The sequence below is a fragment of the Harpia harpyja genome, chromosome 9 (genome assembly GCF_026419915.1).
Source record: "Harpia harpyja isolate bHarHar1 chromosome 9, bHarHar1 primary haplotype, whole genome shotgun sequence".
In the NCBI taxonomy this organism is placed as follows: domain Eukaryota; kingdom Metazoa; phylum Chordata; class Aves; order Accipitriformes; family Accipitridae; genus Harpia; species Harpia harpyja.
The window spans coordinates 3,773,142-3,797,879 of NC_068948.1; positions in this window are offsets into that span (position 1 = coordinate 3,773,142).

Genomic DNA, 24,738 nt, shown 5'->3' on the forward strand with positions numbered 1-24,738 from the left:
AATATTCTCCCAGTTTACGGCTAGTACCGGCACAGGGATTTCCTCATCTGGAGACTGCATGTGTGTCATTGCTATTCATGGTCACTGATGGATACGTCCCATGGGGATCTCTCTAAACTCTTTTTCAAGCCATGACTGCTCTCCAATATCCTGTGGCAACGCGTAGCACAGGGTGTGAACAAAACGGTACTTTCTGGATTTGTGCTTAAGCCCTGCTATCTGCTGATGTCACTGCGTGCCCCAAGGTCAGCACGAGCCCGCGGGGTTCCTGTCCTGCTCCGAGGGTGATTACGCAGCTCCTCCGGTCACCCAGCGGTGGGCCAGCTGCCTTGTCCCGGGGGCACGCAGGGCTCAGGGCCATCGTTTGGACTACCTATAAAAGTATGTGACAGAGAGCTGTAACTTTGAAATGTAAGGACAGGAAGGTAGAAGCAGCTGTTTCAAAGGGCTGCTCCATCTCAGAAACCTCTCTGCGATGAGAGAAAGCCTACCATGCTCTGTTAATAGCTGGTAATGGCTAGTTTTTGACCCCGTATTTGTGTTTATGGTGTGTTGCAGCACTTTATCACCCTGTGAATCGTGACAGTCAAGTACCTTGCTTAATAAGACTGAAATTGAAGTGTATTTCAGGTTTCACTTCACATTTCAGGTCCCTCTCATGGGTTGGTTTGGGATGAGCCTTTGCAGCCTGCAGAACCACATTTACATGACACTGATTTTATACCTCTTCTCAGCCCTAGCAGCCTTGGTTAACCATGTGCCTAAGTAATGGAGATGAACCCTTTCATATTTCATGGCGTTCTTACTCTTTTCTCAGCTACTGTGTTTGTGGGGTTCCTACAAGTGTCTTTGATAAATAAGTTTCCTAATTTTCCCTAATACGTGGGGGATCAGGCCAGCGACAGGCTGAGGAGGCAACACGGTAAGAGAAAGATAAATTTGGCAATACTAAAAGATCAAAGAGGAGGAGAAAGCAAGCACGGGAGAGCCATTTGGAAAGAGGATTAGATACTATCCTACAAGTCATGCTCACCCTTTGTGCCTGGGTCCCCATGGGGACTTCCCACAGCTGTTTGTTAACAAGATGGATCTTCATGGTCCTTTCTGTCCTTAAAGTCTGTGAACCTCAACATTTTCCATAAAGCTCCAGAGGTTCAGGAGAGGTGTAGAAAAACCATCTCTACATTGCAATATCATCCCTGCAATGAGGGGAGTGACCATACACCATGGGGGAAAGGAGTCCAGATAATATCCCATGAACCTACAGCACACGCTGTCGCCTTGGCTTTCTCTCTGAGAGGAGGTAATGTTGGAAATGGCATAAAAATTGAGCTTCCCGTGTGACTTTAAACAAGGGCACCACACTAGCATTCATGCCAAGACAGTTTTAGTAGCTTTAATGCTGCTGCTCTACCACTAATAACTGCCTGGTTACTATATTGGTTCATACATGACAAATCTAGCTACAGAATTAGCTGAGTGCCTGATATGTGTATTTTTGGAATTACTTTTATGGTAAAATCATTAGGGCCACCCACCAACCAACATATGATCTCCCTATTGGCTTGGCTTTGATTAGAGGTATTACCAATAAGAAGCTAAACATTTCCCTGAAAATAGCTATTGTTCAGTGGCCTTCAGCAGCAGATGGCCACAGCAGCAAGCACTTATTTATGGCTGCTGTGCAGTAGCTCTGCTTAGTTAACTTGTTGAAAACTTCTTTTCCAGCCAAAGTGGGAGCCCAAATGGCTTTAGAAATGGTCGATTAGGTGGCCGCAGCCTTGTTTGCTGGCAAATGGCTTTACTGCTGCCTGACTTGCATAGGTGACAACCCGGAGAGATGTGAAGTGCAAAAAAAAAAAAAAAAAAAAAATCACTGAACAGTTTTATTATAGGATTTCTTCTCACCATTTTGTGGGTGGCTGCATTTTTCATATGGCCCATATACCCAAGGTGAATTAGGAGAGGGAGGTAACATGACAGTTTTCATCAAAGTTTAGACAGATTTCCTTCTGCAATAGACTCTCTAGGGGATGGCCCCGCACAGTGAAAAACGGCTGCAAGTTCATATAAATAAAAGGGCAGCGTGCCAGAGCAAACAGAGTCACACAGCTCTGCCTGCAACAAGAAATTCTGCCCCCAATTCCTGTCATTCTCCTGCCTAGAAGCCAAAATCTGGTTTTGTTCTGGCAAATTTCAGAACTGAGCATGGTGAACATGTTTTGCCACATTCAAAGACCCATCTGTGCACTGCAGGAAGAAAGGTGAACTGAGGCTGGATGTCTTTGTTCCCTTTCTTCCTGATGAATAAAGAATGGCTCAAGAAGGATGCTTCTGTATGTCACATGTGATTTTTTCCTTATTCTTTTCTATATGAAAACTTCTAACAAAGGAGGATAAAGATTCCCAGCTGTAATGCTGTTCCACACTTTGTCCTTGGGGATTTTTGCCGACATATGAAGATGTTGGAGGTGACACAATAAGAAATACGGCTGAATTACAAAATAGGAAGCTAAAGACCAATTGTTTAGCCTGCATTCTGACACAACGATGTCTGCGGTCACATCTGAGGCTTCTAGTAGGATAATGAAAACAGAATTAAGATCAACAGCCTGATTTGCTGATATGAAGCACTAAATCCCCCATGTGCACACTTCTGACCAGGAGTGGTGGAAGAACATTAATTTCCAAGATGTAAGGTCAGAATTGGTGCTCCTTGGAAAGGTATTGCAGTCACAACTGCTCAGGAAAACTTTAGCACCTTCCCACGTCCAAGGAAAATAATGTATTCCTACTAGGGCTCAGCCCAAGAAGAAGTTGGGCATGAGCATGAAACTGATTTTTGAAATCATAAGCACCCTCAGATTCAGGCTGAGACCTATCTCTGCTTTCTGTAGTTGTAAAATGAAACAGCTTTTATGGTTTAGATTTGGCTACTCATGTAGCATGGGACGGTGGTGGTGATCCTTGGACAGGTTACGGTGGACACTGCTTATAGTCCAAAAGCAAACAAGAGTCAGTCCAGTGATAGATTCAGAATGAACTCATACACACCGAAGACCTAATACACAAAGAAAAACATCATTAATGTTTTTTCATATTAACAAATCTTCAGTGGGGTAATCCCAACATTTACTTAGAGTCTAAACATTGGGACACCTGGCTGGAACACCAGAGTCCTGGTTTATATTTCACTGTATTGGGTGATTAGGGAGGATTTTTCTTCTTTTTTCTTCTTCATGCCAGTATGATGAGCTGGATGCAGTCATGACAAGTGGAAGCAACTGGAGGCCAGCCACAGTAGGGTGACAGAAGAGCAGGCTCAGCACCGTGTCCCCACCTGGCTCAGTGGATGGTTTGGGGTGTGCTATTTCAAATCTGCCTAGATCTACTGGGAAGTGAGGAAGGGTTTTGAGAAAACGAGTTTAAAAAATTGCAGATTTTGTAGTTGTGGGCAAGTGAGCTACCAGGTTTTGACTGTAACTCCATTACATTGTGGCATGTATCATTTCTCAGCCTTCATTTTGCCAGATAGCAATCTGTCGATCTAATTTTATGTTATAACCCTTCGTTATACCTAAATATATCAAGAACATGAACCTCAGCATTCCAGAGTCATAACTCATGTCAGGCTAACCAAAGTAAGCATATTTAGCTTCTGATGACCCACAATCTATCTCAAAGGTCACCACAATCTCCAGGGTCTGAGGAAACCCACAGTTGCTGCAATGTCTGTTTTCTTTGAAATACAGAAAAAAATATCTCCTCCTGAAAAAGAAGTGGTTTTTTTCTTTCTTGCCCCGCTCCCCCCCCCCCAGCCCAGGTGATCTGTAATCCCAGGTTTTGGGGGGGAAAGTAAGAACAAATGGAAGAATAAGTGTCAGAGAAGTCAAGCAGCCCAGTCTCCATTAAGCAAAGACAGTCCACCAAGTTCTTCTGGTTGTATCTACTGCATGAAGGGGCTGAAATTCAGAACAGCAGACTGGAAATGAAACACGAGCTGTAAATTTACTTTTGCTGCCAATCAAGGAAATTAATACAACTTGGCTTGTCAGGATTTTATGTGTCAATGGCAACATGAAAATAAAAATGTGGGCATGGACCAGAGACTGCTTGTTTTTCTGGGGAAAAAAAAAAAAAAGAAAGAAATATAGAAAAGAAAAGAGACTGTCCTCAGAATACGGTGCTGATTAAAAGTTCTCATGTGAGCTCCTTAAGAGGTTGCGTAAGCAGAAGGGTAAAGGGTGTTCATGCTTCACAAGGAAAATATTTAGACCTTGTACATAACCATAGCTGAGAAAAATTGTTCAAGGTCTAAATAGCGTGACTACATGAATTAGACTGATGGCTGTTCTGGTGGGCAAAGAGGATATTTGGTGGAGCGAACCTAAGACTGCAGTAGATGCAGTGTAGCAGCACAGAACTGTGTAAAGCATGCCGCTCTGTTAAACAGACTTGCACCAGGGCAAAGTGAGTATAAAACTCTGCCTTTGTAGTAAAGCCATATGCCACTGAGAGTCATCACTGGTTTTGCCTATTTTTATAGGAAATTACAAGAATGGTTCTTCTTCCTCTTGCTGAAGAGTCTTCCTTCTCTCACAGGAGGTTAACATGTGCTCATAGATTTTTTTTCCTTCTAGAAGAGCAGCTTCATTAAAGCTCTGTATCTAAAATGAAGATCTGTGGTAGAGGGAGAGATGCAAATTAAATATTATATGTAAACGTAAAGGGGTAAATATGTAAATAAGTAAATGACTGGGCAGCAGCAGCATCTTCCCGAACACTGCCGTTGTTCATCGGCTCTTCTGCATTGCTCCCCACTTTTGCTGGGGCAGTGGCTGAGGCAGATGAGAGCCCCTTGACTGCTAAGGCAAAGCCGGAGGGTGTCAGAGGGAAACCTGAAGCACAAGACCCCCTTTTTATTAAGCAGGAGACATGTGGATATGAGCAAGAGAGTTTTCTGTGCAAATTCTATCAGTGGCGAACAAAGGATTGCCTCCTGGCTCTTGCAGAGGGGACTGCTCAGTGGTGTAGCCCATCGTGATGCTGACAAGCCTATAGAAGGAGAACTGGAAATACTTTGGGGAGCCAGACAGCTTTTAAACCCCAGCATTTCAAGTCAGAGAATGACAGGAAGGGAGTTGAGATTCGTCCACCAGCCCTGTGGCTGCATGACAGCTCACACTTAACCTTCACTGATATAGCTGGAGGAGTATTAATCACCACCGCTTTGCACCAAGGACTAACCCAGAGGCATTGCCCTTGAATCAACTGCTTTCAATCCTAATACGTCTGCTGCACTTGCTACTTGGATAGCAATCCTTGGCAGAAAGTCAGGGACACTGTAAGGGTCAGCGAGATCTCAGACAGCAAGAACTAAACTTGCCAGAGCTCCTCCATAAAGTTTTTTCAAGTGGTGGTCACACAAGAAGTCTTTGGTAGGGCTGTGAAATGGGTCGATCATTGCCCTAGTTGAATAGCTGGCTGGGGCAGCTCAGTCTCCTTCAGCCCTGGACCGCTTGGTCACCTCTCTCCACTGCTCCGCCAGAACAGATTCCTCCCTTCCACAGAGTCCATTTTTCTTGTGATTTCCTACCATAAACCAGTCAAACCTTGTTCTGTGTTAGGTTAAGCAAAGCAGCCACACTAAAAAGACGTAAAAATGAGTGACATATTACATATATATGAATGCATACTATAAAAAGTCTCAAATGGACCAAGATTTTCATTAAATCAGAAAGGTACAAAATTTAACAGTCTGGCAGCCTTCACCTGCTGCCTTGCTCTGCAAGTTGTCCTTCTGAGGTTTAGTTATGGACAAAAGTATTACCAAGCAAGAGTGAGGGAGAAAGAATCCAGCCCCTGGTATCCTCAGGCAAAAGGTTGTGTGCAATGCAATCACCAAGTATTAATGCTGTCATTTCAAAAAGCTTCAGTCATCCACTGCTCCTTCCCATTTGCATTCTGCAGGATACCCTGTTGGAAGAGGTCCCTTTTTCTAAGTAGTAACGTCAGGCTTTAATCTTTTCAAGTCATGGTTGAAATGAAAAAAAGAAGAAAAAAAAAACGGTTACAATTATTGAGATTGGGAATAAGAGAGAGAGAGAGACAGATGCCAAGACATGATGAAAAAATTCTGTTTCTTCTGCCCGCCGCTTGTACTGAGCCTCATGCTTCTTTGAGAGTGGAACTGAAGCTAATTAAAACAGGTTTCCAACATCGACTTCATAGCTAAGGTTTGCATGACAAGACATGCAGATAGCATGAGGCAGAGCCTCTATGCTAAGTGTCACACTCTACCTCGGAGCTAATTTCCAGCAAAGTCATTAGGAATTTTTGCACTGACAGCCAAGAGCACCAGATCCAGCCCAACCTCATCCCAGGAAACTCAATGCATACGTGCTGTTCACAGTGAGCGAGCGCTCGTTTGGGTCTCTCGCACCCCGGCAGATGCAGGAATGATGTCAAAAAGGATCTTTCTAAGGCGGTAACTCTGGCATTTGCACAAAGGACCGACTGATCTGGTTCTACATGTTAACGTTGAGACTTGAGTGAAAGAACTCAGCAAGACACACACCCCCCCGCCCCCGAGTCCGCTTTTCATGTGGCCCAATTCTTGTCAGTTTGTCATCTTTGTTAGGAAAAACTTTCTCATCATTCCAAAGGCGCTTGAGTGAAGAGGTTAACAGGAATCAAGGATTACAGAGACATCTGGCTTTAAAAAACACCAAACCTTTCAACTTCAGCCTTGGCAGAAAGCTGGGGTCCACTGGGGAGGATAGTTTATAGATTGATTGCAGAGCCCGGAGTCACGGCGCCAAGACCCAATACTACAGCCTGGATGTGTAAAGAACATTGTATGAGTGTTTGAACGATCAGGCGGTCAGCGTGCTTGTGTCCTGAGCGAACTTCTTCTCCTTCTTTGTCAGAAAGCTGCTATTTTATTACACACATACGACATAAAATGAAGTTTGCCAAAATGTTTTCCAATCTCCAACGTGCTCCAAAGAAGGAGGCGTTTGGGAGACTTGTTTTACTCATGTTGTGTACCTGTCCCTTTGCCTCTCTGATGGGAAACAAAGACAGTGTAAGTGCTAAGGATGAAAGGCAAAGAGCAATCCCATTTAAATTTCTTTCAGTGTGTGCGCTTCGGTTTTTAACTTTCTGTGCTAGCTTAAATAGTTCCCTTAAGAGCTATGCAAATGTAATGGCTAATTTGACAAGCTTGAGTGAGTCATCTTTCAAAACCATTATCGTACAAAACGTAACATGGTTTGGAACTGTCTCCTGTCTCTGTAAAGTGATATTGCTTCTTTTTGCCCTTTTCTTGAATCAAAGGCAGATGCAAATGTCAATGTCTCTCTGCCTATACAAATGCACGCATGCAAGAATACCTCCTTTTTACACACTGGGATTAGCAGCTGGAGCTACAGACTCTTTGCAGACAGTGATTCATAGGTAAGGATCCACTCAGGGTTCTCTTCCAAGGCCACCTTTTCAAGGAAATAACCGTAGATGAAAAGCACGCAATTCATTTTTCAGTGTATTTTGCCATTAGTACAAAAATAAATTGTGGTATATAAGTAGACCGGGTTGGAGAACAGGTGGTGCTAAAGGAGCCAGTTAAACCTACGGAATACTAAGAGGCATTTCATTGCTGCCAACCTATGACGAGTCCAACGCTACATAAGTGTTGTGTAGCTTTTGGACCTCCAAAAGGAAGTGTGTAGCAAATTCCTCGCGAGTTGAATGGAATAAGAGAGAAAAGGAGGAAGTGCTGAGTGTTTGGTAAAGGAATACCACTTGTCCCAAGCATAAAAGAGAAGTCAACAAGAGAAAGGAAAAGTGGACTTGTGCCTTTGCATTTCAAAGGAAGAAGTCATAAGGCAGTGAGGGGGCGGACTTCTGAATATCTCAGTGTAAAATAAAGTTCTGGCTTGCACATTGCCCCTGCCAGATGTTTAGTGCAGACAGTCTAAGTAGGTAGAGCAAGAACTGTGAAATCACAGAGCTGCTTAAAAGACAACTTTAAGGTTGCAGGTGCTGACAGAGGGGTTGCAAAGACAGAGGTAGAAATGGGGCCCCGAGGGAGAGGAGTTAGAAGAGGTGAGTTTTATTCTGTGGCAGATGACCAAGACCTCAAAAGTGCTCTTTTGAAAAGAACAAGTTGGACTTGATGAGCAACTGCTAAATGGGAGGAACGAATAAAGAAGGAAAAGGAGGACAAGAGCAGCTTGGAATGTTTGTCCAGAACAAGAGGAGACTGTGTGACCAGGCAGGACTTTTAGGTAGGAAACGTATGGAGAAAGTGGAAGACACAAACTCCAAGGCCTTAGCAAACATGGTGATGAAGGATGCTAAATAACTGATCTTAAAAATCCTGGGAGAACCAGAAGAGACTGAAGAATTGGATGAGCAATTCCAAGAGAAACAAGCCAAAGAGGAGGTCGAGAGTGTGGAGGAAAGGAAGTGCCAGCGGTAGAAATGGCACAACAAGGAAACATCTCCATGCCCAATGTTATTTCTGAGAAACCTAGAGTGAGAGCAGAGCCAAAGCTGCAGAATAATTGCCTACAAAATATTATCTGTATGGACAGTTAACCACAAACATAGCAACTAGGGTATCTGAGATACAAAACAATGTACCCACTGGTCTTACCTCACCATGCCCTGCTGCCTGGGGAAAGGCAGTTTTCCATCGCAGGATGCCAGTCAGACCTGGTTGTTATTCTTGAACATCTGGAAATCCCAATGAGTGGTATTCGAGGGGTTAATCTGCCCTTATGTTTTGTGACTGGATTAGTCAGCTCAGTTTGTTCTTGTCCCCATACCTCCCCAGTGGTACTGTAGTGTGTTTATAAAAATAGCAAACAAATCATTTGACAGCAAGGGTTGGAAGTAAAAATTAAAAAATGCCATACTTTCCCTATTAAATTTTGATAGTCTCCCAAAGGCTTTCAATATATTACACACGTCCAAGCTCTACCGCAGAATAATTGAATCATAAAGACTAATACCATGTGTCTTTTGAGCATGTACGCAAGTCGGGGAATGCTGCGGGCGGGCGCGAGAGTACAAGAGGACATGGCGTGGTTATCTTTGAATTTCCCCACGCGGGTGGAAAAGCAATACACGTCCTCTTGCAGCCCAAGGAGCACCTCCTCTCCGAGAAGGGAGCTCTGCTCTGGGTTCAAGCATTTTTTAAAACATAAGTGTTTTCTTTGCATGGCTCAGATATTTTAACCCTTCCTAACAGCCAGCAAAACAATTTTATCAGCTCTTCACAGGCTATTTTTGGGGGTACTCTCAGGTGAGGTGAGCTGGCATGGGGTAGCTGCACTACATCCATGGGAGAGTGCTGATGGATCTATAAACTGCCCAGGGCTGTGCTCCAATATTTCCTTTCTTTGAGACACTGGTCTGAGCTGAGTTTTGGACTCTGGAAATTGGTATCTGGCTGAGCTCAGTCAACAAATGCAAGTTCCCAGATCTGTAGGGAAAAATTGGCCGGATTCAAGTATATTTAAGCCTGGGCTTATGTATAGGTCCTGTATAGAAGCAAAAAGTTGAAAATTACAATGGCAAGGTTATAAAAAGCTGCTATAGCTGGGTATAGCAATGCTGATGCCAGTGCAGTGACACCAGTCACTGAGACATAGAGCCTTCCACTGAGGTCTTCCACTGATGAACAGCAAAGCTCACTCGCCCTGTTAGATGAACTTGTTGGCTCTGTAAAGGATGATAAATGAGAGAAAATAAAAGTAAGAAAACATTAGCAATTCTGTTACAGTCAAGAGGATCGTGTTCCGTAAGTCCAAGTTTTGTAGGTTCAAAGCCAACGCGAGGAGCGGGACTTCCCTTCACTTAGACCCCTAATAAAGCAAAACTCTGCAAACATCTCCAGCTGATCCTGCTTCGGAGCTGCTTTGAACTTTCCCTAAAGAAGGAGGCAGGCGTCATTTTTACAGGCAATGTAAAAGCTCTTCACATTAGAAAGTCTGAGGGAAGCTTTGGCTTCGGTCTAAAAGCTTCGGTGCTTTATTCCAGAGATGACAACACCCAAATACAATGTGTTTGCAACAGCAACACTGCTGGTTAACGGGACAACCAAACTCTCTCTCTGGAGCTGACCTTTTTTCATTGATTTCACTGAGCTAAGAACATGGAACAACAAATGAATCTTTCTGAATATCTATTTTTTTTTAATATGTATTTCTGAATAGGAAAAGCCTGGACTTGATCCAAAACCTCATAGAATTTTTTTTCATGTGCCTTATGGACTTTATGATCATTTCAAATAAATTTCACCTGTAACCACACACTGCCTGAGGCTTTAAGTGTTGGATGCTCCATTGTATACAGGGTTAAGCTTTTTCTACTAAAGCATTTAACCCTATTGAATGCTGAAACGTAACCTAAACACTGCTAGTTTTTATAAAAGCATGAGTGCACTTAACTGACTTAATTTCTGCATTTGTTATCATGAAGAGTATAAATAATTATAGCTCTGACCTTTTGGGTAGGGGCCAAACTGTAAGTGTAAGAGGTAAACACAATAAATAAATACATGTAAAATACAACCATCCTGCTCTGAAAACAGTAAGTATTTTCTGCATTTCCAAACTAGTTGTGAGAGAGTTAGCTGAACACTCATGCACTTCATAGAGTCACTGGTTTTAGTTACTAGAATAATAATGCAGGGACTGTAAATAGGGTTTATGACTTTTTATGAGAAAGCCATGTGATGCTTTTACAACTCTCACAAGTAATAAATGTCTACATCAATTTGATTGTTTTATGTGGGTTTTCTTCTTGCTTTACACCATGGAATGGGTTGAACTTCACTGGAAGTCCACTTGAAATTCTGACATTTCAAAATTTGGTTTAGTGCCAAATCAGAAAAAAGCTTTTGAAAACCACATTTTCTCTTCAACCACATAAAAAAATATTATTTGGGATGAATTAAAATAGCCTGTTCTGATAAAACAAATCAGAAAAAAAACTTTCCTTTTTAACATACATTATTCAAAGCATAAAATTAAATCACTTTTGTTATGAAAAGACACTTAGGACAAAAAATCAAGTCATTTCACTCCAACAAGGTCCAAACACAATACTTCAACCTAGTCAAAACAATTCTTTTTAAGAAACTGAACCAGAACTTCATTGACAACAACATATTCTGATCGGAAGTCTTAATTTCAACTGGATGGCATTTTCCATTGAAAAATTGCCAGGGAAAGGTTTTTTCCTGCTAGCTCTAATCTGATGTTATCATGTACAGCAGCACTTGGAGTTAAAAATTACAGCACATTTTGAGGTCTCCCAGAACATATTTTCTCCAACTCCAGCAGCACTGCTGGGCTTTGCCAGCTGTGAGGTAGAGCACTAAGCAATGGAAATTATCCGTCAGCAGCCAAGGTGCTCTTGCAGATGGCTAATTAATTGGTAAGCATCACTTTACAGAATGCTGGCATGAGGTTAGTCCCACCATAGAAAGAAGCTTTCCAGGAGGGTCCATGGTTTGTTCCTCAGAAGGAGACAATCTGTGGATACTCTCTTGAAACACCCATAACAGGCAACTTGCAGTCCCCGCTGTCTTTTCCCGTGCTATGCCCCAGCAAACTCCCCACAAAGAAGTGGGAAACGGGAGCACAGCCTCTGGAAACAGGGACACAGCTTCTCTCTTTCCTCCCACTTGGTGAAACCCGTTAAATCTGCTACCAATAAGGCATTATGTGCACGGATGATGGCTGATCCTAGAGAAGTTTTACTATTCATTGCTAGAAACCATGCAACTGGCTTGCATCAGTGCTCTGCAGCTGTGAATAGGCTGACCATAAAGGGACTTCACCTTTAAATAACAACTCATTGAAACTGGTGGGGAGCCTACAGTTATGCAGAGACAGACATGTACAGAAAAGTTATTGGCGTCTATACAAAGAGAATTTGTTCTGGTTGTATCAGGGAAAGCAGTATCAAAGTAGGGTTTATACTGTGGACCAAAACCAGTAGGGTGTTCGCTGGTCCTTAGCTCCTATAGGGCTATAACGTCGTATCACTTGTCACTAGATACATCTGTAAGGGAAGGAGGCACAGCTTTTTTTATAAGCCAACTGTTGTATTGCTGAAGACAAGTCCAGGAGTTTGCAAACCTCTGCATACCTTCGAGTACTCGCAGCAAGCTCTCTCGGCAGCATTGCTGCCAAGACAGGTCTCGTTTCATGTGTTAATCTGAGTCCACATGATGCCAAGTTTGAGACAAGAGTTTACTACTATGACTTGAAGGCTCTTCCTACAGAAATGAAACTCATTCCTGCACACAGAGTCCATATTTACCTTTTGAGATGGCAGTTTTCTACTCAAAGGCTGCTAGATGAGGTGGCCCTTTGGTGCTGGCACAGCTCCCTTGGCCTCGTGGTGAACCTGCTGCTCCACAACATCCTTCACTCTGCTCAAAGGCACAAGGATGCTTGGAGACACCGCAACTGCCCCGTGTCCCTTGATGGAGCAACTATCTAGAAAATATCCTTAGAAGAGTGTGGTAGCCCCAGGTGACCCATAGGATCCCACACTTTCATTAAAATCTCAGCTATTGCTCGAGCCAGAGCTCTTAAGATGCCATGAAAGGCAGCGAAGAATCACGGGGAAAGATGAGCATTGTGGGTGGGAGAGAAATAGCCCAAAACAAATGGAAAAAACTGTCAAAACATTTATAGACTCCCTGATAATTAAGCTAGGGTGGGGAGGATCAATTTACAGATAGTGTCTCTCTCTCTCCTCACTTCTCCCTACAAGAAAATAAATGATGAACTGAAAGGAGAGCAAGCGAGAGTAAGTTTTGGAGAGAGTAGCCAAGAGTTTTATTGCAAGCCTGTTCCTCATTAAGGCCTTAGCAGCCTCACACACAAAAGCTAATTACTGTTTTTATGTCATGTTATTTTGATTCATATTTCCTGTCTGGAAAACAGACGGGAGTTTTGGGCAGCCAGCCAAGGCGAGGGCCATGGTATAGCGCAAGCGGGAACCTGCCCCAGTCGTGGAACAGAGGAGACAAGAGCCTTATTTTTTTTTTTTTTTTTGTTATTTTGAGGAGGAAATGGGAACTTTCCATGTAGGCGTAGTTTGCTCCCAAAAAATTGTTGTTCTCCAGGGGCAGTGGAAAGAAAGAGATGTCCCACTGCTCGTTTCTGGTCAGGAAGTGCCCCTGCGGACAGGGACGTGTGGCTTTTCAGTCCTGGTCCCGTCTGGCGTTACCCACGCTCGCATAAAAGGGAAAGTGGTAGCTTCGCAACCCGTGTAGTTTTTAGGAAATAAATGAATTCTCTGAGGACCAAAATGCTATTCTCGTCCTTCTTATCAACACACGGATACCATGCGGTGCTCTCCATCAGGCTCACGTCTAAGCGCTGCAGGGGGAAAAACAAAAACAAGTCGCCACTGCTGATGCCCTGGGTTTCCATGAGGTGGCAGCAAGGAAAAAAAAAAGGTCCCGGCAATAACTTCTCTCCTCCACAAGAAATTAATCCCAGAATATTTTCTGCCTACGTAAATATTTCACCCTTATTTATACCCTTATTTCAATAGCATCCGGGTGCTTCACAAGCAGACCTGAAGCCAACCTCCTTCCCCGCTTTCAGGTAACAGAGCGGAGATAATTTACAATTTGGGAGAGAAAGAACAGACTAAATGAGTTGTTCGAGGCCACATCACTTCGCTTTCCATCCAATCAATAAGAAAGACATCTCAGCCTCAGCAGCAGTGGAGCTCTTCTTCTGCAATATAATATTCCAGTCTCTTTGTAAATGCAAAGATACTGTACATATTTTTAGAGCTTCAAATTTTAGCTGAGAAACGGTGATGGCTTGGAAATTACTGGTCAAAGCTATTACAGATATCTGCTATAAATGGGTAACAATAAAAAAACTTCTATAAAAATTAAAAATGTTATATAACCCATAATTAATAATTTCATTTCTGAATGTCACCTCCATTTCTGTTTGCTTATTTTCTGCGTACTTCTTTCTTACGTTAAATAATTAATTACTCCTACTAAGTTAAAAAACAGTTTAAATATATTATTCAAAATTCATGGAGTTTTAACTGGACAAATAGATCACAAGAAAGCTTTATTTTTTTCTGACCCAAGAAGCATAATTCTAATTCAATAATTTATAGATTAAACTTTCTGTGTACCTATTCATCACTACCTGTTGCCTCGCAAGACATATGGCCTGGAAACTCATCCCTTAGGCTGGTGATGAAGAGCAGGCATATGAACAATTTCTAAAAGGGTTCTTTTTTAAAAATGTACTTATTATGGGAATTTTTCACTTTTTTCTTTTTTTTTTTTCCAGTGCTGCTAATAACACTATATGTAATAAATTCATTCAGACTACAGAAAGCGCATTACAATGCCTGAAGCAGAAGATTTGCTTGGAAGACTAACAATAGATGGGGGATCAGGATGAGGCAAAATCCCAGAATAACTCATCACAAAATAACTTTCATATTCCCAGAGTCTCCTATCACTGCTTTCTAGCCTGTCCTAGCAGTGGTGGTTGATGGCATCCTGGACTTCTGGACCAGTTGGGTTGCCCTCTTATTCCCATTGCAGGGCTTGGTGCTGCTGCCAAATTTCTACCTTCTTCCGACCAACACAGGCCAAGAGGAAAAAGGTGGCATTTAGGGCGACCTTTTTCTGTAATCTGCTGGTTTACAGGTCAGAGTTCATCTTTAGAGGAATTTAACCTTGGTTGTTTTTTTTTTTTGCATCCTCCACTGAAACTCTTCAGCTCTAGGGTGGAGCCCACCAGCTTTTTGAGCAAGCCCTAAGCCAATCGTCCAGCACAAACCAACAGGCAAATATTTGATGGGCAAAATATCCAATTATCCACGTTGGCACCCAGCCAAACATCAGGTGCCATAGTCTCACCCTTGTCCTAAAACACTAAGGGATATTCAATGCTTTGTAAGGAGCCAGGATACAAGCTTTATTTCTGACTTGAGACACGGAGATGCAATCAGTGTATCACTTCGCCGTGCTCACTTATTGGGGGTACGATGTCACGGCTCTTGTAGGCGAAGCTCATCCTTCCTCTTGGACCCTTAAATCTCTGCCTGCCAGGATCCTGCCAGCGGAGCGAGGTAACTGCCACGTGCAGAGGAGGCATCCCAAGGAGGTGATGTGGATATCTTGGGAGTAAAAAGGTAGAAACAGTAAGAAGCCACAAAAGAAATATTACAAAGGTTAATGTTGCAAAGATTACGTTGCAAAGATTAATATTCGACCCTTGTAGCTGTTTTCTGGAGTCTGAGCCCTGACCCCCTTTGGAGAAACCACACTGTCTTCCAGACCCCATCCCTGTGAAAGCTGTGGGGATGCCGTGAAGCATAACATGAAAATTGGGGTGGTTTATAGCAGAGGAAGAAAACAGTAAATTTTTTCTTCCCCAGCTATTTCTGTTGCTCGTTCCTCCTTTCTCTTCTTGCCGTCTCCCACCCTGGCAGTCCCGGCGAATTGCATCACCCTTTCCAGCCCGAGCGCTGCCCCCTCACTGAGTAAGCAAGTGCTTTACGAGAGAACTCCAACACAGTGAAACATGGGTCTGCAGAAAGAGAAAACTCTGGTTAACTTTAATTAAGTTTGCATTACTTTTCCCAGTAGGACCTCAAATTTAATGGTATTACGTTTTAAGCTGTTTGGCAAGTCTTGAGAAAACAGTTTAGTGTATTTCACTAATAAAAACAAAAGCTGTGTAATAAACCAGGCCTCTCTTGAACCAAAATAAGAAGACATTGATCCTTTTGAGCGTGCAGAAATTTCTTTTGAAAGATGACACTGTTGACTGCGTGCCGGGACTGAGGGCTTCTTTCCCAGTTTGTCCTTATTTTGTCCTGACTCAAACAAAAATTGCCATCCCCTTCATTGTGAACCTGACTTGAGAAAGTGGGCAGGAATTTCACCAGCACCTTAGAGAGTCAGTCTGTGGTTTGGTTTTTTTTTTTTTATTTGCAGCCCCCTAAAAATTATCCTCTGCTTGGGATCACGATATGAAGGGGATGAGTAAGGAAAGATGCGCTTCTTGCAGGCTGCTCCCCTCCCTCCTGCATACTGGGTCACGAAGCGCAGAGCCCTGGATATGCTGGACTGGGCTGGAGGAGCTCATGCAGAGGTCAGAAACACCAAATGTAACCACTGGATGACACCCCAGCTATCACCAGTTACCCTATACTGGGAACAGGAAATAGCTGGAGGCCTCAGATATCACTTCTGGTAAATGCTGACTTGTTAATAGTGACTAAAAGCCTGGTCCGAAGCCCACTGAAGTCAATAGAAAAGGTGTCCCCTGACTTCAGCGACCTTTGGATGAGTCTCTAGCACGCTGGAGCTGTATAACTCCTACAGCTCTGTTGGAAAGAGAAGGGAGACGGAGGCTCACTGGCTGGAACATGCTGCATGTCTGGCAGTGGCTAGGTGCAGAGATTTAGCGACGTCGTTAGCAGATCAAAATGGGCTCCGCTGTTGGAAGGGACAGAAAAAAAGACGTCAGAGCCTCACATAATCGCCTGAAACTACTGCAAAGTAGCGGCAAGGCAAGATGAATGATGATGGCTTAGCTTTTGCTCCTCCCTGGCTTGTCCATGCTCTGCAACTGCCTTCGTGGTCCCTGGGATGTACGACCTCAGATAACGTTGGGTTAAGGGAGAACATTTTCTCCTGCGGTGACCCTGGGTCCATCCTGTGAAATGAGATACCCAAAGCTGTGCGGGGCCTGATCCAAAGCTCACTGAAATGAACAGGAATGTTTCCATTGGCTTGCCTGGGCACTGGATCTCTAAATATTTGGTAACTCAAATCTAAAATGAAAGCTTTTTTTGAAGCTTTAATTAAATTCCTGTGCTAATTCAGAATAAGGATCATTTCAAGGTCAAGGACACTGCAATTATTTCCTTAAAATCTTGTTATGACTGACTGTTTATGGGGTTAACTCTTCTTTTTCTCCCTTTTTTTAAAGTTACTGCAAAGATCCTTATTTAAACTATAAATTGAATTAAAAACTCACATTTAATATTTAGTTATGATGTGGTTAAAAATTTTATGTGCCAGGCAGTTGCTCTTTTATTTGCTTACAATGTTGTCTTTAATGAATGCCAAAACCATGCAGCTCAAATGAGCAAGCAGATGCCAAGTTATTAACAATTATTACCTTTTACAGTAATTTTTGGCAGCATTTCACTTTTTTTGGTGGTCTAATAATTTCAAAACAGGGAACTTTGAAATATTACACCAAGACCAAACAGCACTGTGGATTGGTTGACTTCCTCTTTTCTGACTTATTCCAACTTGTTTCCTATTGTGAAATATTTTTCCACCCCACATTTGCCCAGCATGGAGTGAGGTTTACCCCTGCAGCTAAAAGCCATCTTCCTGATGAAAAATAACAACTACAGAGGTCTACAGACCATGTCCAACTACTGTGTACAGCACACAGAAAGGACAGTCAAAAGCACAGTGCAGGACTCAAAGGGAGTCCTGAGCTCACTCTCAAGGTAAACAAAGGTGCATGAAATTAATGAATCCTCCCAAATCAGGATTAACTCTGCTATGTCAAAGGCCAGATTTAAAGCCTCAGGTGAGGCCCCTTCATTCCGCTAAACCGAAGCAAAAAGTCCCAAGGCCAACACCCGGGGTGTTGCTAAAAGCCTGCGTGCTTTTCAGAAGAGAGAGATGCTTTAAAGCCGGGTTGAAGCTAATCGCTGCTCGCAACTTTGGTGTACGAGCACCAAACTTTGGGCCGTGTAGCACTGTGTCACCTGCAGAGGCTCTGAGGATCCCTCTTCCATCCCAGGTCTTCTAATGCTCTTTCAGAGCCATTTTTTGGTAGTTCATCGGTGTGCTGGCTGGAAGCAGGCAAGGCTAAGTCATGCTGCACCTATCTGTGATAAGTTTCCCATTTTCTGCTGTGGAATTACGTTGCTCTTAGTCCCCCACATGCTTCTCGGTTCCTCACTAATGGCAATTTCTCCAGTTTTCTTGCCTTTTCAAGGGTTTCTCTTGATTTGTTTGTGGTTCTTCTTAGATTTTATTATGGAAACAACCATGAGCAACCTTAACATGTCTTCTGCTTACTCTCAGGTGTTGCATCCTCCTAAAGTAAACCTTCCACTCTTCATTTCTTATTGGAAAAAAAGAAAATTGCTTACCTGTATTTATTAAATTACAGGCAAACCCATTGGTAATTACACCATTTTATAAATAATATTGTTGATAATGGTCAAAACCTATGAAAAAAAGTGGAAAAAACCCTGGAAGGCTGTGGTGGTGCCATGCTCACTGTGGGGGGGAGCTCGCACACATGTATTGGTGTGGGCAGTGGTATTTAACAACCAGCTTTTCCTTCCTCCCTCCCTCCAATCCTAAACAGCAATTAGCATCCCCTTGTCTTGGGACCCATGCCCAGAAACTTTGCCTGTGAAACCGCAGCAGAATGGAAAGCAGGATCGAGTGCAGTGTTGAAAGTCACAAAAACAGTGGTGGTCACTCATGAATGGCTGAAGAGCTTGTGCTCTACTTCTCAGGAGCTCAAGAACCGTGGCCAAATTCAGGCTTGTTCTTAATGGGGGCACCTCCTGCTTTTCTTAGGTTTGAATTTGACCTACACTGTTTCTGAATCCTGGTGTCAGAGCTACTTTGGATCTGCCAATCTTTTTTATTGTGACGCTCATTCCTTTCAGTGCTGTGTCTTGGTTTCCATAGGTTTCCATAGGTTTCCATAGGTTGATTAGTTTTCCATCTGCCTCTGGAATCCGTACAAACACCTGTTTTGCCACGGTGGAGACCAAGGCTTTCTAGTACCACGGCTATCACTATAAAAGCTTGTGGTAGCAATCACACAAGGCAGAATAGTCTCATCCACAGCCCCAAAGTTTATCACCATATTGGCAGAAGTAGCTGTTCAAATTTTGGTCCATAGTCACCTACTGTGGGACTAATAGAAGGGCACAAAGACGCCCACAGAAGATGACCACAGAAGAGTTGTCATTTGGCTTTGACTTTTCTATTTCTCCTCATCTTCAGGTCCCGGGCACTGACATTGACTGAGAGTCTCATTCTGGGTGGGAGTCTTTAATCACTGTTGAAGTAACGTGATTCTTTTTTCTTCTTAATTCTCAGACTAGAAGATTTCAGGGCAAAACAACTTTTCTAGTACTTCACTTTTTAAAGTTAATTTGTCAGTGTCATAGATACTAGATTTTTAGGACAAAAAACAGATGCTGAATAAAATGAAAATGAAATACTGACCCTTATTATCAGCTATCAAAGCTGCTTGTCTCCCTTTTGTGCGTGTCATATTTCATCCTGAAGAGAGGGTACATTTTATTTATTTATTACACTTTAAAATAACTTGAGTGGATTAAATTCTGTTCCTCTAACCTAAACATTTGAAGGATGTTTCCTACTGCAAGATGATGTTGCATAGCCGGAGCAAGATTTAAAAAGTCACTGGGGTAAAGTCTGTAAAATTTATGGTGTAATTTATTAAAGGGACACAGTCTGCTACTTTTTATAGCAATGTGAGTATGTGTCGTGTACAAGGGTAGCAGTACTCCAGTGAGTAGCTCCGGGTGGGTATTGAGTCAGTGAACAGTTAGCATTTACATATGGTAGCAGTTTATTAGGAAAGCAGTTTATTAGGGAAAGAGATTCAAATATTTAAAGTTCCACTGGGGGAAGCCCTGAACACCCCTTTCCCAGGTTTAGAAGGGAATTAGAGAGGCGAGCTCAGTTCCTGAGCTCTCCCGTCCTATCCTGACCGGACACTTTGCATGCAAATTTGTCCTTCCAACAAAAATCTTGTAGACATCAGGACAAGCAGCCACTGCAGATTTGTCTTCTCCAGAACACGATGTGACCAGTGCAAAACCTTTGAGTAAAATCCCAGAAGAAAAGCCGAACTGGCAGCCACTGGGTTCACGATATGTCACTGGACATTTATTCTTCTTTTTTGGTGCCTGTAACTGCTCAGAAGCCACATGGCCCGATTTCCTGAGAAACCCCTTCCAAGGTGAAGCTCTTCTACTTAATAATCCCTAACTAATATTGTTATTTTTACTATCGTTATGCTCATCAATAATAATGCTTCCACACATGATACAATTAGTTACTGTGTTACAGTAGCACCTACTTAATCCAGGATTAAGGCCGCGCTGTGCGAAGCGTTGCACGGACAAATAACAAAGGGGTCCCTTGTAATGATTCCTTTGAAAACAACATTTCCTGTTTCTACGCTGAACAGAAATGAGACCACACAAGATTTACAATGAGGGAAGAATTGATTACAGAGCTTAGCAGCCATTTTCATTTTTAGGTTTATTTTTATTGTTATTGTTATTATTAGTTCTAGGCTAAATAATTCAGGAAGAATATACTTCTCACTTGGACTTTCTAGCTCACAAAGAGCTTTTCATAGTACCGATAATTTGCAGAAGTTTAAGAACGAGCTATACACAGTAAAATACCTACACTTCTTTCACACGTGGTGTTTGCACCCTACCCTGTACCCACTGGAGACTTACAAGAGGTCAGATTTGGTCCTGGGTAAATTCTTTAGCTTTCCTAACCACTTACAGCTCTGGAAGACACCAAGATTATAGCCTTGAGCAGCCTAGAAAATATATTTTAGACATTGTTATTGAAATTGCTCTTTCTGTAATTCTGAGCCCTGTATACTTACGGAGTCATGAACTCCACTGCAAGCAACAAAAAATTGACCACTGACTTCAATGAGGGCAGTATTAAATCAAAGGTTATTGGGGGTGTTGGCTCTTTTGGCAGGGTTAAATGAAAAGTAGTTTCAATAGCTCTGCAGCAACCTTTAAAAACCTCCTTAGAAATGTCCTGCTGTGCATGCTGAGGACGCGTGTTGGTTTGCTGTGCTGTGGGAGAGCTCTGTGCTCTTCAGATCCCTCCATACTCCCTGGACGGTTTCAGTGTCTTAACATACGCTTCCATCCTCATCCCGACAGCATGCCAAACCCACACCCTGGTATCGCTGTGTCCTCCCAAATACCTGATATCCGTTCTCACCCATAACAACACAACCTACATCTCCACAGATAGATTTGAGATCCAAGTTATGGGAAAAAAATAACTTCTGCTGTTATCAGAATGTGAGGTTGCATTTTAAATTTATATTTTCCTGAAAAAAGTTATTTCTCCCCCTCTCATCTTTGGGATCATCGCAGACAGAAGAGACCACCAGGCAGCCTGAGCTCATCAAATTTTCTTGAAGAATTGAAATTTGGAATGTGTCTACTTAGAGAGACAGATTAAATTCCCTGCAACAGTACGGGATAGGAGCAGGAGGATTTGTAGTGTTACCCACAGGAGGTAAAAAGCACAAGAAAATCACTACTAATTGCTTGTTTGTGTCCCTGGCATTTTTCAAAACCCTTCAGAAATGGAACAGTTTGAGAAAGTCACTGGAGACGTTGGGATCTTTCAAAGGAGAGATATACTTAGTGGAAATTCCCCTTCTCTGTCCTGTTCCCAGGTCTGGACAGGAACTTTCTGTCTGATTTACATTCTTAGACTTAGCTGCCACGCTCTGTCTCCTCTCTCTTTTTCTTGTCCTTTTCCTTTCTTTAGTTTTTCGTCTCTTGCCTATTTTTGCCCTTTTCGGGTGGGGGGAAGCTAGAAAGGAGAAAAGGCTTTTCTAGCCGTCAAAGTATGGCACATCGCTATATTTACAGGCAGAAAGGGAGGCAAAAAGACTGATCCAATACTTTTATACAGCTGCCTGCAAGAGGCAGAGTCGACCTTCCAGGTACATTGCACCGTCTGCCTCCAGCGCTGGGGGACGTGCGGGAGGATGCTCCCTGTGAGGTCCATCTCGGCAGCCAGGGAGACGGGAGAGAAAGGAAAGGGCAGCCCTTGGGGAGTCTGTTATAACAGATTTCTTTGGGACTGGATGCTAAATATCTTATAATGCTATACGATGGTGGAAAATTGCTTGGGGACTGGATGGAAGCATCCTACTGGCTACATTCAAAGCACTAGCTGCCAGATGGAAAAGGCTGGCTGCAAATACACCAGGGCAGTTAAAATGGAAAAGGCGTTCCATATAGGCAGTTATATCTGCACAGATTATCCATGAAAACGGAGGGGAGTAAGCTGTTCTGGTGTAAGATACGTGTAAAATAGCACAGACACGGAGAGCTTGCAAATGCAGCTCTGGGTTGGCAGAAGTTGGGGAGAGAAGGCAGAGATGCTGCAATGGTGTGACGTGAACTGGAGCTTGAACTGGTGCTAATCAGGGGGATTAAAGTCATTCCTTTTCCCCTGTAAACTGGTCACAGCACATTAAGACCTACTTTTATAGCAGTATTGGTAAAAATTTGCACATCCATAACCAACGATATTGGCACAAAACCACAGGTAGTCCAGACCTTAAATGCTGCACTAATCCTTTTGTATTGGAGACTCTGTCCTTAAAAGAAAAAAAAAAAATAAAGAAAAAATGAATAAAAAAAAAAAGTAGTGCCAGTTCATTTAGAAATGAGAACAGAGCAAATAAACAAATTATTCACATATCTGAAGTCTGTATGCAGTAGTCATATTTTATAGTAATGCTTCCCTTTGTAAATGACTTATAAATGGCAAATAAATATTTAAGAGATTATTATACGAAAATTGCAAACATGACTAGAATGTGTCAAACATCAGTTAAAACACATCGATCTGAGTTTTTATAGCTAGTTATAAACCAGGATTATAAGCAAGCTTCTGGTCTCTATAAAAATGATTTGCCATTTATTAAAATGGCTATTCTGTACAGATAAATAAACTTACCTTTTATTAACTATTATAAGTGCATCATTAATAGACAGTGTTATTATACTATAGCAGAAATGTTGAATTTCTGACTTGCTTGCTGCCAACATTCAAAACCTGTGAAGAACAGCAAAGCATAGCCCCTTGCTCTAAGTGCAGTCTGACATCTTTCCTGCAAGTGTGCAAATTCTCCAGCCCCAGCAGAGGCTACAGGCTTGAAACTGAGGGACAAACATCTCTGGTCTCCATTTTGCCTCGGAATAAAAAATTGACCCCCAGCAATCTGCTAAATAATCTGGTGATCCATGTGTCAAGTCTTAGGACTCCAAAATTTGCAGCGCAGGGGAATATAGGGGTAGGGTATTTATGCTAGGTCAGAATAAAGATAATTCCAGCCTGTAAGGATTTATTCCCCTGGGAACAATGGCCAAATACCATCAGCTTCTGTGTTTTTGAGCAGATCTACAGTGTTTTTGCCAAACCTGCCTGGCGGTGCTTGCAGAGGAAGGGCTGCGGAGAGGAGCTCACCCATGTATTTCAGGGCATATCTTTTGCCTCTCCCTAACCCCCTCGTGATCTGGAAAGCGGCCCTAAGGGCACATACCATTGTTCTGAAGTCAAGATTTATTATTTTTTTTAAGAACAGGCTACTTGAGACCTCGTTTTCTTTTGAACTAGGGAGAGCCCATCTGTGAAGTAAAAAGATCCTGTATATCACCCTGCTAATAAGTTTTCCTCAGCAGTTGCTAAAGTCAAGTGTTAGTCTTCAGCTGGAGTCTCATTAAAAAAAAATAAAATAAATAAATAGATACCACTGGCTAGGAGATGAAAAGTATCCTTTCAGCCACATTATAAACTTACCTCCCACCCCAAAAAGAATTAATATTTCAAGTCATGGAGCAAAAGGATTTCAGGGCTGCATGTGGCAGAGGAGAGAGGGTTTGTAGGGGGAATTTAGAACTTTTTAGCCCCTGAATAAAAATATCTTTTATAGGTCATTCTACACAGCAAAACAATTAACGCTGTATTAATGTAATGCTTTTCTTACAAATCTGTCGCGTGAAATAACATAGAGAAAACATTTTTATGATGAGCAGCAGCCTCCAATTGAGGGGGCAATAGGAAGATCATGGAGAGACTATTTTCTTGGAGATGTTGACACATTCATTTTTACAGGTTGGACACCGGTAAGAGGAAAAGATTGAAGCCTTTTTTCTTCAGAGGACCTTGCCACCATCTGATTTCTGATGTTAACGCAAACACAGTCTTGATCTCTTTGATATCTTTTTTTCTCTCCTCCATTTTCTTTGAGGGAAGTCCAAGTTTTTAGTGCTGAGCTGTGAATTAGGACTCTGTTGTTATGTGAACTGCAGGGAAACCTATGGAAAGGCTTAGTGAAGTCTCCAGGGTCATAAATCCCCCTCCAGCCCATCTTAAAAAGCCCTCATCTTAACATCTCATGCTTCCCGGGTTCCCAAGGCATAGTCTGAAGTCCCTGGAAGTGGAGCACATTTCACCACACCCGTTCAGCTACCTCTGAGATGATGTGCTTGAGCTGGCCACCCTTCCCAGCTTGCTTTCATTGATGCTTTGCAACTGAGAAGTGAGGGGTTTAATTTTTTTCATAAATTTCCACTATAGAGCTGGAGAGCACTGAAGTCATCTTGAAAAGGAGTTTGGAAAATAGGATTAATATATAAGATATTTATATACATACACACCCTCTTGAGAAAAGGACCATGGTATTGTCAGGAACTGAAGGTATTCAGAAATTCAGTTTTTATTAGGGCTCACTCCCAGAAACACTGTGTCCTTCAGCTGCATCTCAGCAGGTAAGTTTCAGATGTTCTTGAGCATCGTATACCCTGTCATACATCCCACTTTGAGGACTCCCAGGATGT